The 15,880-nt window shown below is 37.4% G+C and overlaps 1 protein-coding gene across 3 annotated transcripts in view; it reads right to left on the bottom strand.

Moving 5' to 3' along the window:
- The window catches only part of A1CF (APOBEC1 complementation factor), a 52,537-nt gene extending 42,289 nt beyond the window's left edge, over positions 1-10,248 (bottom strand). For all 3 annotated transcript variants that reach the window (XM_054034943.1, XM_054034944.1, XM_054034945.1), the window contains exon 1: positions 10,177-10,248. The gene's annotated coding sequence lies outside the window, so the exon portion shown is untranslated. The remainder of the gene's footprint in view (positions 1-10,176) is intronic.
- Positions 10,249-15,880: the final 5,632 nt, after the last annotated feature.

Below are 15,880 nucleotides of genomic sequence, written 5' to 3'. Positions count from 1 at the left end.
TTTGGAGTGCCCCATAAAATTCTACTGTACTTCTCCTCAGCACACCAGAATTGTTTGTGTATGAAGCATTCTATTACACACGTCTTATGCACCAAACTACCCCAGAGGGAGTGGGATAGAGAAAAAGGAGGGCTTTTTGTAGGGCTAAAAACAAATAACCCAGAAGAAATTGTGCTATATACATAAAAATAAACCTTTATCCATTAATTTTCTCTCTAAGGCCAAAGTTATTTGATTTGCACTTGCTATAGTGTGTATTGTTTTGGGGTTCATTGAGAAAGACCACATTTTTGAACTAGGAAGTGGCTAGCATGCTGCTAGGCCACTTGCTGATGACTGGGGCTAAAGCAGACCTCAGAGAGAGCAGCAGGGGAGAATTAAAAATTCAGTAATGCTAGGACTGAATTAGTGCCTTGGTGCTTTGCAGTTGTCCCAGTCACTGTGCAGTGGCATGTGTTCTCTCTAGTTTGTTACTTTAATAATACGAGCCTTACGTGTCACACTTTACAGCGAAGGACTATGAAGTATTGTATTTCTTCTAAGCTAGTTCTCAATTTTTTTTTAAAGGCACTTGAGATATGAATGGTTATAGCTGACATCTCTTCCTTGAGCTGCTGCTTGATAAATATCTGTACTTGGACACAACCTGCTATCTAAGGGTCCCACCATTACAGAATGAGAGCCTGGAGATGCAAAGACAAGTGAATGTGCTTGATCTGAAATCAAGGGGATATCTCTTAGTGCATTAAGTCAAATGCATGATGTGACCTTACATACTAATTTGGGCCTCAGTCCAGTAACTCGATCTTTGCTAGGGTGTTTCCTTCAGTGAGAAACTTAATGTCATGCAAAATGTAGTCACTATAGCTACATATATGTGTATATAGCTATTTGACTAAAAACAATCTTTTTTTATTCCAAAAGTGGCATTTCTCTTCACTCACTCTTTAGTTTGACCATTTTGTATTTATAATTTCTGCTCCCCCTTTTTCCTGCCATGTTGAGTTGATCTGTAAAGATTTTAGAGGGTGGGCTTTAATTATAATGTGTTTAAAATTGCACTTGTGATTTAAAGTGGAACCAGTGATAGATACTTCAGAACATTGTTACATTAATGAGCTGTGTTCAGTTTTACTTAACTCTCTAACTGTGAAGCTAAAGGAAATTATATAATGTACAGAAGACTGTATCACTCTGAGGTGTCTCTTAAGTTTAGCGGCCAAATTGTGCTATCAAATGCATGCGTAACATTCCTATTGGAATAATTGAATGAAAGGCAGATTTTCGCCTGGAGGATTTTTGAGTAGAAATTGGGTCACATAATTGTACTGAACTGAGGTCTAAAGAACTCATTATCAGTTTTTGTTATGTGTTCATTGTATAAGTAAATGGACTCCTCTTCTTTAAGGTGTTGATAAAAAGCATAAAACCTACCTGGCTCTAAAATCTTCACTGACATTCAGTACAGTTAGTTTTGTTTTCAGATCTTATTGTTTTGTAGCTCTTGGTCTGTTGTTAGATTTATTTACAGTTTTCATTATCTACCATAAAACTTAATGATGATAGTCCCTGTAATGCTGTACACTTGAACTATTTATCAGATAGGGTTGGGCCACTTGGGATATCTATTCTGGTTCCCTGCATTTTTGTCTTTCATTCCTTGTAATGTCTTAATTACCACTAATGTGCACTGGGTGGGTGATGGACTAGACAATATAATAGATCTTTTCCACCTCTAATTACAGAGAGAATGTCTTCTTTTAAATCAACTAAAGCCTAATTATTGCTTGTTTTATAGGCACATATTATTGTTACAGAAGCTGGTATATATTTATTGCTTTGATTTTTTTAAAAATAGTTATCTGAATTGCAATTAACTTGCTATGAAATATTTTTGTGAAAACTACAGGGAAATGTGTAATATATTTCAAAGCTGAGGCCCAAAGGCTACTCATTAGTTGCCAATATGACCCATGCATGACCTGACTTCACAACTTTGTTATACTGCTTTAAGCCCTGATCCTGTTTCTACTGAAGTCAATGGCAAAACCGTCTTAGAACGCATCAGAAATGTTACTTCTATGGACATCTCCATAACAGATATGAAATATAATTTGTAATGCAAGAAGTCCAGCTTTAAAAGTGTCTTTAAATTCCTGTCCTTACTTACCAATATGTGGGTCAGACCTGTAACAAGAATAGAAGTTTTTTGATTTATAAAGTTGAAAAGGAGAAATAAATGAGACGGTGCTGGTGATTTTATTCTAAAAATGAAGAACCTAATTTTTGTGTGCAATATTCTCTAGCTTCAAAAGTCAACAGCTAATCAATGACCACTTAAAGGAATACAATTAAAAAAAATCAGATACAGCTCTTGAGTACTCCTGGCACTTCTTGTGGTTTTACTATTCCATTTTCTTTTCACAAGGCAACAAGTGGTATTGTTAGAAAACACCCACACACCTCTGGGCTGCTAAAGGCTTCATCTTCTGAAACTCTGAGGACCCTCAACTCCTGTTGAAAATATGCACCACCTTACAGGACTGGGATATCCTATATATATTGTGTACATTGAAAGTTATTGTATAGTTGCTAACTGTTCAGGGAAATAGTAAAACTTATCTAGGCATTGCCATAACAATCTCTGGCCCACCTCCTACCCAAGTCAGGGATCTTCCCATAACCACATTTCAGGTGCGGTTTGGTGATGGGAATCATAACTCCCTTTTTCTCTCAACCAGATCTTAAACTCTTAATCACTTCTGATAAGCTTTGTCTGACTTCCGCTCCTGTCTGAGGTGCCTCATAAGTGACTGGTTTCAACTTCGTCTGGGTTGATTTCCATTTATGTTAAATAAGCAGATTTTACTAGCATAGCACAGAAAAGAAAGCTGCAAAACAAAATCTAATGTTAGCTAAAAGACTTTAAGTCAGATTCCACTAGCTAGCGACAATGTTTGATTTTCAAAGTATAAAAAATTTACCTGAGCCCTAGTCATGCCTGACATCAGATGGCCTTGCATCAACCACTGGTCAGAAGTTATGCCCAGGTTCCAGGCTACCCAAATAATTTCTCAAAGACAATGCAGGCTAGGGAAATAATATTCACATCACAGTTCTTGCCCAGTCCAACCAAGCTAATTTTGATCTTGCTGGTGCTCATACACAACCAATTGAGCCATCAAATCATGGATTTCTATGATACAGTTGCCATAACAGCTAATGTCCCGCTCAAGATCCGGAGGCAGATACCATTAGATAACACTTAGTCCTGCCATGAGGGCAGGGGACTGGACTAGATGACCTCTTGAGGTCCCTTACAGTTCTATGATTCTATGATTAGTATAACAGCGATGCCCTACACCCAAATTTTTCATTAAGGAATATATAAAAACTGAAGAGGAACAGAGATGAAACCAAATGGTCCAAGAAGAATTCCACAGTGGAAGACTATGGGGTATGACCAAAATCAGTTGAGCAATATTCCCGTCCATACCCAACTGTGATCACACAGCAAAACCCCTTTAGCAGTAATATCAAATGTTATTCAGACACCTCCCTGTATCAGGCCTCTACTGTCCACTGCGGTAAATAGCTCTGTATTTTTGCCCTAAACGATTGTGAAGTTTATCACATAAATCAAGTGCTATCTAATGAAGGATTTTTTTTTAATTTGTGTAGGGCAATCAGCAAGTGGCAAAAAGGTTATATAATGGATTCTTTCCTACCCTCACTCCCTGCTGACAGGCTAAAGGATATGGCTAGGGATTTCTTATGCCCAGCTGATTCCAATCTGACATTGGTCCTTTCGAGACCATTAGCAAGCAGCCAGTGTAACGTATGCCAGGGAACTGACATGGAATGTAGCAGAATGAATATTAGGGACAACGAAGGCTACCATGGTGCACAAACTGCACTGTGTACTCCTCTGCTATGGGTGAGTCATATTTTTTATGCTGTGTATCATAGACTACATTAGGAAATATATTTATCTAGATGTAAAGATCACAGGTCAAACCCCACTTGCCTTACTTGTATTGGTAGGCCTACTGGAATCTGTGAGTGAGGCAAGCTGAATTGTTGCATTCTAATGACTCACTTACACAAGTGTGTTTCCATAGCAGCTGAATTTTTCAGGTTGTTACTTTAGTGCTGTCTCTGTCCTCTGCAGTGACCTAGATAGAGAACTACTGTAACAGCCTTTTTTTCAGTTAATGTGGTATGAAGTAGCCCCAGCTCCTGATCTGTACATTTCCGAAATCCCATGTAGGTTCCCCTGAATGAATTCACATTTGCCCATTTGAATGCTGCACAGGTCTGTATTAGCCTTCTGCTCAGGCATGAATTTAATAATACATTGAATCCAAGTATCCAGAATGCTATAAGTACTTTACTGTATGAACTCTCTTCACCATTTTCTCATAACTGCAAAATGGTTTCAGAAAAGAGCTATGAGAATGATTTGAGGTCTGGAAAATTTGTCTTACAGTAAAGGACTTAAGAAATTCTATCTATTTGGCTTTTCAAAGAAAGAATGAAGAGATGATGTCTTCGTGGTCTAGATGCACAAATATGAGGAGGGTTCTGATGGTAGAGAACTCTGTTAGGTAGCAAAGGCATAACAGGATCGAGTGTCTGGAAGGTGAAAATATTTCTAGCCTTAATTTAAGGTGTTAAATTTTTAACACTGAGGGCAATTAACCATTGGAACAACTTACCAAGGGATACAGTTGATTACTCATCACTTGAAGTCTTTAAAGATTAGATGTGATGTGTACAAAAATGTGCTATCGCTCAAGCACAAAATATGGCAGAAATTTCTGGGTGAAATTCTTTGGGCTGTGTTAGAAAGAAGGTCCGAGTAATCATCATAATAATCCCTTATAATGTATAGCGCTTTGCAATTCTCACTTTTGTTTAACCATTTATTATCTGATAAACATGCTTTCCTTCTTTGCACTCTGCTAAATATTCTATATGTTACTATATTTATTGTTGTAAGACATGATACATGTGACATGATCAGTTTTCAAAACTTCCAGGAATCTCTCAGCTGGAAGTAGTTTGTTTATTACCTATAAAAGATGATACATTTTTTATGACATTTGCTTCTTGGTTGTGATCTTTTGTGCTGTACTCTGAGAACATTAATTTATACCTTATCAATTTAAAAATTATATTTACAATTAAAATGGTAAATTAACTGATCTCAAAGATACCCAATACTGAAATTTACTATTTCTCCTAAGGTAGCAGAAGCAAACCAGCTTGTGTTGTAACTTGCTTTTTGGTGACTATAGCAGCTGAAAGTAAATGATTTACTAAAGTCCAGTCATTTTAGCCTCTCTTTGGAAACATTTGTCTGGTGGGAAGACTTTACTCTGTCTGTATATTATCTTGTAAAAAAATGCACATAGTATGGATTTATGACTGTTTGGTATTGTCACATTCCTTTAGAGATTACTGTGTGTTTTGGTAATTTATGCAATGTAAGGGCATTATGCTGACAGTCTGCACAGCAGTGAATTTCAGACTGCTCTTAAAATGTAATGGATATGTATTTATACTGATCTGATATGTTGAAGACTACTGTAAATTTATAATAGGTATATACTGTAACATATAACCACCATCCAAAACACTCAATCCTGCTTCAGATTTGAGAGGCATGTACAATGCTGGCAGCAGCTTTTGCACTGTGCTATACTAGCAAAAAATAAATGGCTTTCATTATATGTGAAATCACGATTACCCTTATTTTTATTGACATTATTTTTTTAAATCCTTGGATTGGATCAATTTGTTTAGACCACAGTATGTCAGTAGCTGTTCATGAACTCCAGTGAAAAACCTACTTTCAGCAAGCTGTTCGAACTAACAGGTGAGGTACTTTCAGGGTAACACAAGGTATTAATCACTGTGGAATCTGGTGTTGACTATTTTTAATTGATTTTCTAAAGGAGCCTGTGAGGAAATCCTTGCCTATCAAGTTCCAAAAACATTTCCTAAAATTCTTTCTGAGAGGTAAGCAGAAATAATGATCTCTGAACTTAATACACAGCATAACATTTTCACCGACTGCTATAAAAATCCTTCAAAATGGATGGCAAACAAAATAGGAAGTAGGTACCTCTGAGTTATGCTATTGCCCTCTTAAACTCTGATTGTTCTAGACACTTGGTTTGTTGCTGCTGCTAAGATTAAAAAAAAATAGTGTCTTTCAATAGGTAGAAACTATCCGTGCCATATACCGATAGTGGATTAACTTTTAACCAATTAAATTCACACATAATTTTTTGAAAATTGATTTGTAATTCAGTTTTGTAATCTACCAGAAAACATTACTTGACTGCTGAACAAATGATATAATAATTAACTACAGATTAATCTTTTATTCCTGAAGCCTGCAGGACAATCCTTGGAGGGTTGGCAACCCCAATTCGTCCCTTCCAACCTCTATTCTGCTTTGTGCTTCGACAAGCTGCCATGTGAGGGACGAATCATCCTCCCCTAAACCTTACTCTAGCTCTTGCTGTTTCATGTATATTGGGGACATCTTCCAACCCAGAACTCCCATGACTCCCACAAAATGCATTTATAAATTAAATAAAAACATGTTCCCACAAGCAGTTGGACCTACAATGACCCAGGATTAATATCTGATGCTACAACAGTGCAATATTACCATATTCTACACTATTAGGAATACAGCCTTACCACTGTAGCCTGCCTGCTGGCCTACTCTTACTGAGTATACCTTGGGTAACATGACAGCATCAAGGAGAATTGCTGCCACAGAAGTTGAGGGGATAATTATTACTTTCCCTCTTGTTTCTTGCTGAAGCCAATAATCAGTTAAGAAATGGACATTGCAAGAGGGGAAAACCAATTTCAGTACTCATCATTAAAAAGCTGTTAATGACTGCATTTAAATCAATGCGTATGTTTATAAATACATCTTAATGAACAGTGATCACTCAAGTAGTTAAGTTAAATTTGTGACATCACACTGTTGAAAATATATTTCCTAGTTATCACTGACTCAGAGCCAGGAATACTGGATTGATTCCACCCCCTACACCCATTTGGCAAGTGCTCTAATATTTTTTCTTTTCTAAATGATTTTCTTTCAGCTTACTATGTTAAAATACTTTGAAAAGAAAATGTAAACATAGGCATAATAAATCCCCAAAATAAGAAAAATCCAAGTTTATTGTAGTACTATTTTGTTTATGTCATTTTACTCTAGTCGTCTATAGTATCTGTGTACAAACTATGAATCTTTCATCTACTATGTTTTCCTGAGGCGATAAGCATTCAGGGAACACTTGCTCCTTGAGTATAATTTTTTTGAGTGGTGATGGTTTGGGGAAGCTCTGCTGAACATTATGCTTCATTTTAAAGGAGGGAATAGGTGTGGTAATATAAAACATTAGAGCTATTTTTCAGATTAAGTGTGACAATGAGGTTCTGATCACTCATGGTCTTCAGAGGTATCTTCTTGTTAGACTGGGATTGTTAAACCCCAAATTCCAATGTGAATAGTTGTGTTCTGCCTACTGAAATCCCCTTGCAACTTCAAATGGTTCAGTACTCTAGACTTCATTTCCTAAAACAGTGTGTAGCTCTTCTTGTGTTTTTAGAAATAAGTGCAGTTTGGTAGGTGAAGTGATGAGTCTTGAGAGTGAGAAAGGCAGAGTTTGTAAAGTACTTTGTGATCTTTCAGGATGAAAGGCACTATATAAATGTTGCTATTTCAAAAATCAAATTATATTGAGCCAAGTCCTGAGAGGAGCTGAACATATGCAAGTCAGTGGGAGTAGCTGCTGCAGTGGCAGAACCAACAGAGGGGCAAAGGGGATGGTCTCCCTTCCCCCACCCCAAGCCCTTTAGGTGTATGCATGGTCCTTTTTCAAACACATTTTTCAATTATTCAACCTACCTCCTCCCCTCCCCCAACTCCTCTTAGTTACAAAACCTGGCTCCACTACTGTGCAACTGCTCAGCATCAATCAATTAGTTTGTCATGTGACTGTTCTCTGTGGCACTGAACAGGGAGGAAGGATAAATTCACAATATTTAATGTGCTTTGGATAGAGAAGTTCTCAATGCTCAGATTATGTACTTATGACACTTCAATATGCATTGTACAAAGATCAGTCTACCACAAAGCAGCTGATACCTTGAAATAATTTCTTACTCAGATGGAAATTTCCATTTCCAATATACTACTCTTTGCATTCAGGTCTTGAATGTTAGCAATGCTCTTTAGAGAAACCTAGTTACTGTTTCCATGAATAAGATAACAAAATGGTGTTTATCCTGTGTAGATCAATATAGTGTCTTGTTTGAACATATTGAGTCATTCAAAGACACATCTAATGAAGGCCATTTTGCTGTCATACTCACAGCACTACCACTGCTTGTGAAGAATAGCATTCTTTGAAAACAGCTACTGAATTCACTAACTAAGAATGCATATTTACTTGAGAAACCATTCAGTTCATAATTGGAATTTTAAGGATACCCTTCACCCCCTTTTAAGGCCTCAGCTATGATTCTTCATTAACAAAGTATTCTTTCTTAAACTATTTTTTTCCAATTAATCCAGAGAGCAGAAATGTTTCGTTTTCCCCCAGGCTCTGTGATACCTGTCCTGAAAACACTTAGGGTTCTAAGCACTTTGGTTGGTTGTGTTTGCAGAATTGGGTCCTGTATTAGCAGTACAACCACAAAGCTTAATTCTGACACCCTTACATATAGTATCTGTCTTCACATGGTCATAATGAAAATGATTACTACTCAGTATCAATAGGGGTAGTAAAATGGGGAGAGAGCTAAACTACATTTAGGCTATTCAAAAAAGCCACAAATATGGTGGGTAGTGATTACAGTCCACAGATTCTTTACAAGATGAATATTAATATAAACTAAAAGTTTGTGCACACTCCATTTACATATCTTATTTACTCTTGAAAAATAGCTTATGCATATAGTTTAAAAAGATCTTAGACCACATAATTAAATATTTGTTCATTACCAATTGTTTGTGGCTTTTGAATATGACAGAAACAATCAACATAACGCTATTACAGAAAAAACCATAAACATGCCAAAAAACTCCTTCTAAAGGTAAAGTCTATTACTGAATCTACTCCCCTTTTTATTTTAAACATCAAAAAAATCTAAGACTTTTGATTAATTTAATAAAGAAGTCAACCTCACACCCACATGTGTGATCTTTGAAGCCTTGTATATATCTTGGGGGAGGGAGGAAGGAGAAACAATTTGAGAAGCTTAATATATTAAACATTATACTTTTCCCCCCTGTTTTGATAAAGTTGTGTATATGAACTCAGGTATTTTGGAGCAGTGATTGCCTATAAAATGGAGAGTAACATTTTATAAAAGGATGAAGAAATATTGTAAAAATAGAACTTGGGAGATATACCTAGCTTCTTGGTGAAAAGATCCAATGTCCCTAATGATTAGCAATGGAAAGCTGTGATTTAACAACTCAAAAGTGAATTGTCTTGGATAAAATCTCCCTTCTCACCCTGTCAGTCTAATTTCTTAATAGATGAAAGCGACCAACCACATTTTGCTCCTGTTCAGAAAAGGGATCACCTTTTCACTATCCGTACAGAAATGATGACAACGTTGGGCAGGTGGAGTTCTTTGACTGCCCCATCTTGCTTTCTGGGGCTTGCAAAAGCTTTGGGGGTCACCAGCTGAAGAGCCTGGAGTATAAAGACTATAAGTTGATGTGAAATCTGATCAAGAGCAAGAAGTGCAGACTCTAGCTGTTGTCACTACTATGTCTGCTTCAGCACTTTTCTGTCTGACACAACAATGAGCAATCTAGCACAGCCTGTGATGTTCAGTGGTGGTAAGCTTCCCAGAGTGCTCATGCCCTCATTGTTTCTGAGTTAGGGAAATTAACTCAAGAAATAAGCAGAACATGTGAAAATTGTGAATGTGGGTGCTTCCTATATTCTCTAACATGTGCATTAAAATTTCCCAATGGCTCCTTTGTAGAAAGCAAGCAAGCTGTAATTAAAACACTCCTTACAAATCTGAGTAAAGCAGATAGCGATGAAAGCTGCTTTTAGCTAGATAACAATATTCCCTCTTTTTAGAAACTTAAGATGAAAAACCAAACAACATGGACTGTACCTGAGCAATTTCAGAGATCACCACCCGGAAAAGTTCTCCTTGATTATGGGGAATTTGCGACGTGTCACTCTGGTTATTCTCTAATCATCATATCAAACTCCAAAGGTTCAGCAGCCTCAGCTTGGTTTACAGTCCCTGCAGGTTAAACTTTAACTCACCCTATCTCTCAGTTCCATGCAGCCCTTTGACCAGATAATTGGGTCACTGCAGCTCAGACAATATCTACATAAACTACATTTGTTTACAAAATTCAAATTCTAGGTCAGAATTTTACTTGAATAGAAGTATATAAGCTGGGAATGTAATACCATTTTGAAATTGATTACTGTTTAGTTTTTTTTATCTTATTTTACTGGTTAACTCATCCTCACTTTAAAGATCAGATTCTTTAACTTTGTTCTCTTAACAGGGTTCTGATGTAGCTCTTGAACATAGGGGTGTCGTATCTAATCTGAATGATACCTACCCAGTCTTACATACTACTTTTGTTCAGGTATTTAGCAATAAATACAATATTTAAGTCTAGTATATATCTGAATAAGAACTTTGTCCATATTACATAACACAAGCTTTCAGTTCATAAACTGAATAGGGTCTTACAACTTAGAAAATTGATGAGTGTCACAACCTTATTTGTTCTCCAAATAAACAGAATAATAACTACAGTGGGAAGTAGGACAAAAACACATTGCCCATTGCAAAGAAATCTCAAGGCTAATTATGCCTTTCACAGAATAACACTTATGAACATACAGCCAATATGTATGGAAATAAATTTTAAAGATCCCAAGTAGTGCTCTCTAACAGTTCAGTTTGCATACAAAACTTTCATTGGTAGGTGCTGAAAGATGATTTCTGTTCACCCCCATTCCTCTAAGAATAAATCTCAGTTGCAAATGAACCAAAATACACAATACCTTTAAAATGCAACAGTTAAACCTTTTAAAACTATAGTTCCAGCAAGAAATAAGGGGGCTGTTAGGGGTGAGAAATGCATTGTGTTCTGATGGTTTTAAAAAAGACCCCCAAATCCTGCACAAATCGTAAACTGCTAAAACAATTTTTCAGTTGCATGCTCCTTTAATGTAAGGAAAAACTGGCCACAGCTGCTTCTGAGCTCTGGTGCACTTCAGTCCCAAACTATAATTTGCTATGCCATCAGAAAATTTTGCTTCCAGGAGCAAATCCTTCCTCTTCTTCTTATAACATCATATGAGTGCCTATCCTATCCCAAAAGATCTTGCATTACTCTTGTCACAATGGGAAATATTTAGGTAATAAGGACTCGCCGTGGAATCCACAGTGATGAGCAGGACCAGGGGAACAATGACTAAATACCTACTGATGAGAGAACAGTGAATGCAGGCTCTTCGGGGATTATCGTTTTGAAATGTTTTATTGCCTGCATTTTAAAATAGTTGTTTTTAAGATTTCCTCTTGTAGGAAGCCATTCTCCAAGGATTTCCAGAAATGAGTAGCTCTATCCCAGTCTGCCACACTTCCTCTGATAAATGTAGAAAGATAAAAACTAGTTAGAAATTCCCATGAGTGCCCCCCTTCTTGCCTCACCCCCAACGTGCCCCCATGAAATCCTCCCCATGGGAGGAATACTGAGTCATAGACAAAACAGGAAGTGGTTGATACCACTTCTTGATTAAAGTGGTCACTTATTCTTTTGCACTATATCCCAAGGCTTACATGCATCAGTGAGAATAGTTAGACAATGCAAACACCATCACATATATAAACCAACAAGAAAAAACATTGCCCCTTTGAGAAATAGCATATTTTGGAGACTTGCATGATGACTTCCCAATGGAGGAGAAATTAGTAATGCAGAGGCTGGGTATATTCTTCATGCAACTTGTCCTTTACAAGGTCCTGGACCAGAGGTGGTTGCAAACAGCATGCAGGAAATTCCCTCTTTCAGGGGGTCTCAGCTCAAATCCAAACACCTGGGTCCAAAAGAGCAACTCTACCCTAAAAGTTAACTCTAGTTAGATTAAGGAAGAGAACAACTTCCTTTGCTGCTCGGCACCTACGCTTCCCCAAGAAACTCAATAAGAAAAGCAACAATCTACAATTTTCTAAAAATTTGCTCTCCTGCTTAAAAAAACCTGTAAGACTATGTATAACAGTGCCATCTGGTGACAGCAATAATATAGCCAAGGATAGCAAATTGCTGGTATAGACCAGAGTTTTTTAACCTGTGGTCCATGGACCCCGGGGGTCAGCAGACAATGTCTAAGATTTCCAAAGGGGTCTGCACATCCATTCAAAATTCACAAATGAAAAAAGGTTGAAAATCACTGGTATAGACAAAACCTAACCATCCCTATCTGTTCTTCAGATAGCTGGAACAGGCAGTACATTGGATCACTTGAGCAGGTTGTAAATATTTCTGGGAGAGTGGAAAATCACTGCTTTTGAATGAATTTGCCACAGTTGGAGGCAAGTGCAAAGAGACGTGGTCATGAAGTCTAACAGAAAAGTTTCCAGGTACTGTTTCATCTGATGGCAGGCATTTGGACTGGCATAAAAGATCTCAAAATAAGAATTAGTAAGTAAAGGAAAATTTCCCTTAGATTCCCTGAAATTATGAATGAAGTTACTGTATAACGGAAAATATTTTATTTCAGTTTCAAATCTCTTTAGCACAATTTAATAGTGGAATTCAATATACTTGAATGACTTGACAGAGTGTGCTCTAATGTGAGTCACCATGTTCATTAAAGTTTAAATATATAACACTAAAGATCTAATCCTGCACATGTTTACTGCAGTTACTATTCTGTCTTGCATCAGTTAGACTGTTCAGGGTAGTAGCATTCCAATTGGTACAAATAGTAGCAGGTTTGGGCCGTAATAAGGGTTCTGGACTTTGGGAAGTTTTCTATCATGCCATTGAACTGAGCTAGTAATAAATGCGTCTGACAAAGTGGGTATTCACTCACGAAAGCTTATGCTCCAATACATTTGTTAGTCTATAAGGTGCTACAGGACTCTTTTTTGCTTTTTAGTAATAAACTAAAATTTCTAGGGTTTGTTTTCAGGAATTTCAAATATTTAGACAGTTTACTGATACTTTAGAATTGGAAAAGTACCATACCACTGTTTGGCTAGTTTTTAAAGGAACTAGCCAATCTCTGCAATGTGGTTAGATAACAGAGGGGTTTACCCAAAGTGAGCAGAATCTATTTTCTAAACAGTGGAACTGAGTCATGTTAATAAGCCAAACAAATCTCACTGACACTGCATTATATTTATCAATTTGATAGTGTTGCAATGGCACAAGTTGGCAATACAAAAATTATTTTAAAAAAAGCATAACTGGAAAAAAGCCAGGAAATTCAGAGTTCAGAGTAAAATGTAGGGACAAAATCCTTGGCACACAGACCAAGAAACCAGAACAGTACAGGTGGTGGTTGTAGTATTCGTTTAATGACCATTGAATCTTCTGGTGCTTACTTATCAGTAGACACTACCTCACCTTTAGCAGAACAGCATATGTTTGTAGCATACAGTCTTGTAATATGCTTTATGCTGTTTTTATGCTTTTTGCAACCTCTAACCACTCCTGTGGGAGCATATTAAAGTTTATGGGAGGTGATTGCATGTGCATTGGAAGGGAGAACTTGTATATAAGATAAAACACATTTTCTGACTACAAAAGCAGTGCACCATGATATCCCTAAAAGTTATTCCTATTTTTAACTCTTGAAATTCTACACAGAGTTTATACTGGAGAGTCCTGAATCCAGGCTGTTTTATTTTGGAGCACTGCAATGCAATTCAGTCATAAAGCTAAATGGCTTTCTAAATAAACATGGGTTCAAATGAAGGCTGCCCTCTTGAGAGGGAACAGTAACATCACCACAGCAGTGGTGGGAAAACAAAGCTAGAGTCTGTCACAGAGCCTTCAGCTCCATTCATCTTCAGGTATTTCTATTAATAAATTTAAGTTGCCCAAAACTTGGAGGGGAAGGATAAAATTACATTCTGTAAAATAGAAGTTGCTAGAAATGTTAACTTAGTAAACATTAGTTGTCATTGATGCTAACAAATTACAGATGAGTTACGCTCATTAATAGAAGTGATTGCCCATTGAAAATAGCCCCCTTAGTCTTAGAATCTTCAAGTTGGAAGCATTTTTCTCTAACATCACTTCACTGGAGACCAGATTGTTTAAAGTCATGACCTGAGGAGTCAATTGGGCCTCTCTGGAGGTGAGTATTGTCCATGAGTGCACAGCTGGGACTTCATTGCTAGAGGAAAATATGCTCATTATGTAAACTGAGAGCATATATCTTAAAATTTAAATGGATATTTGTAAAGCAAAGTATTACAGACATAGGACCAGTTGTTCAGGTGGTGTAGCTCCAGTGAAGTCTGTTTAAATTGGCTTTAAAGAAGTCAATGGAACTAACATATACCAGTTGAGAATCTAGCCTACTAATGACAATGGCAGCCTATGCTATCCCTACACATCCTTCTCTGGCAGAAATGTTAGAATTTTCATTCCTTTGAAATTTTTACTGCTATTTAAGTGGGAATCAAACACACAGGGTAAAGGCAACTGCAGGTTTCCACTCAAGGAGTTTCCTTCTCATTGTGTGACAAAAGAACGCTGGAATTCCATATGTTTAAGCTGGGATGAATAGGGGATAGGTACACAGATGCCTTATGCTTTTGTGCTGCCATTAGTCCATGCTACCACGGCAAGCCCTACAAGTCCCTTATAGGGAGGATTTCACAATATGGAGGGGAAAACATCAGGAGTTGCCTTTGCTTCAATTTAAGCTTATTGCTTCTTGTTTGATCTTCAAGGTTAAGGATAACAATTTTTCACCCTCTTCCTTATAACAGCCTTTTATGTACTTGAGGACTTATCATGTCCCCTCTGTCTTTTCTTTTCCAGACTAAACAAACCCATTTTTTTTCAATTTTCCCTCATAGGTCATGTTTTCTAGACCTTTAATCATTTTTGTTGCTCTTCTCTGGACTTTCTCCTTCTTCCACTTCTTTCCTGAAATGTGGTACCCAGAACTGGACACAATACTCCAGCTGAGGTTATATCAGCGCAGAGTAGAATGAAAGAATTACTTCTTGTGTCTTGCTTACAACACTCCTGCAAATAAATCCCAGAATGATGTTTGCTTTTTTTGCAGCAGTATTATATTGTTGACTCATTTAGCTTATGATCCACTATAACCCCCAGATCCCTTTCCACGGTACCATTTCCTAGGCAGTCCTTTCCAATTTGTTTATGTAGTATACATGCGGCACCACTTCTACTGACCTATAAAAAATAGAATTTCCAATACTTGAGGCAAAGAACTCATGTTCTTTCTACAGTGAAACCATCAGGATGAGAGGAAAATCAAAAAGGCTATGGGGGTTGGCGGGGGGAGGGGGGTACGGGACGGGGGACGACTCAGCATCTCCTTGCATGCAACACAGCTGTGCTTCTTGGTGACCACCCTCTGTAGGAATGAAGAGAGGAAGGTGAACAGGAAGATATGGCTAATGAGTCTGAAACAAAAACCAAGTACACAGTAGGCTGTGGTTATGATTGTGCCTAGGCAGTAGTAACTCTCATGTCCTGGCTGTGCTGGTATCTTGCATCTTACCTCTACCTCCTTCTTCAACCTTTCAAAAGGAGAATAGGATTTCACTCTTCAAACTAGCATGAGAACCACAAGAG

The sequence above is a fragment of the Malaclemys terrapin genome, chromosome 7 (genome assembly GCF_027887155.1).
Source record: "Malaclemys terrapin pileata isolate rMalTer1 chromosome 7, rMalTer1.hap1, whole genome shotgun sequence".
NCBI lineage: Eukaryota > Metazoa > Chordata > Testudines > Emydidae > Malaclemys > Malaclemys terrapin.
Note: the sequence above shows the minus strand (reverse complement) of the source record. Positions and strands in the feature narration are given on the sequence as shown.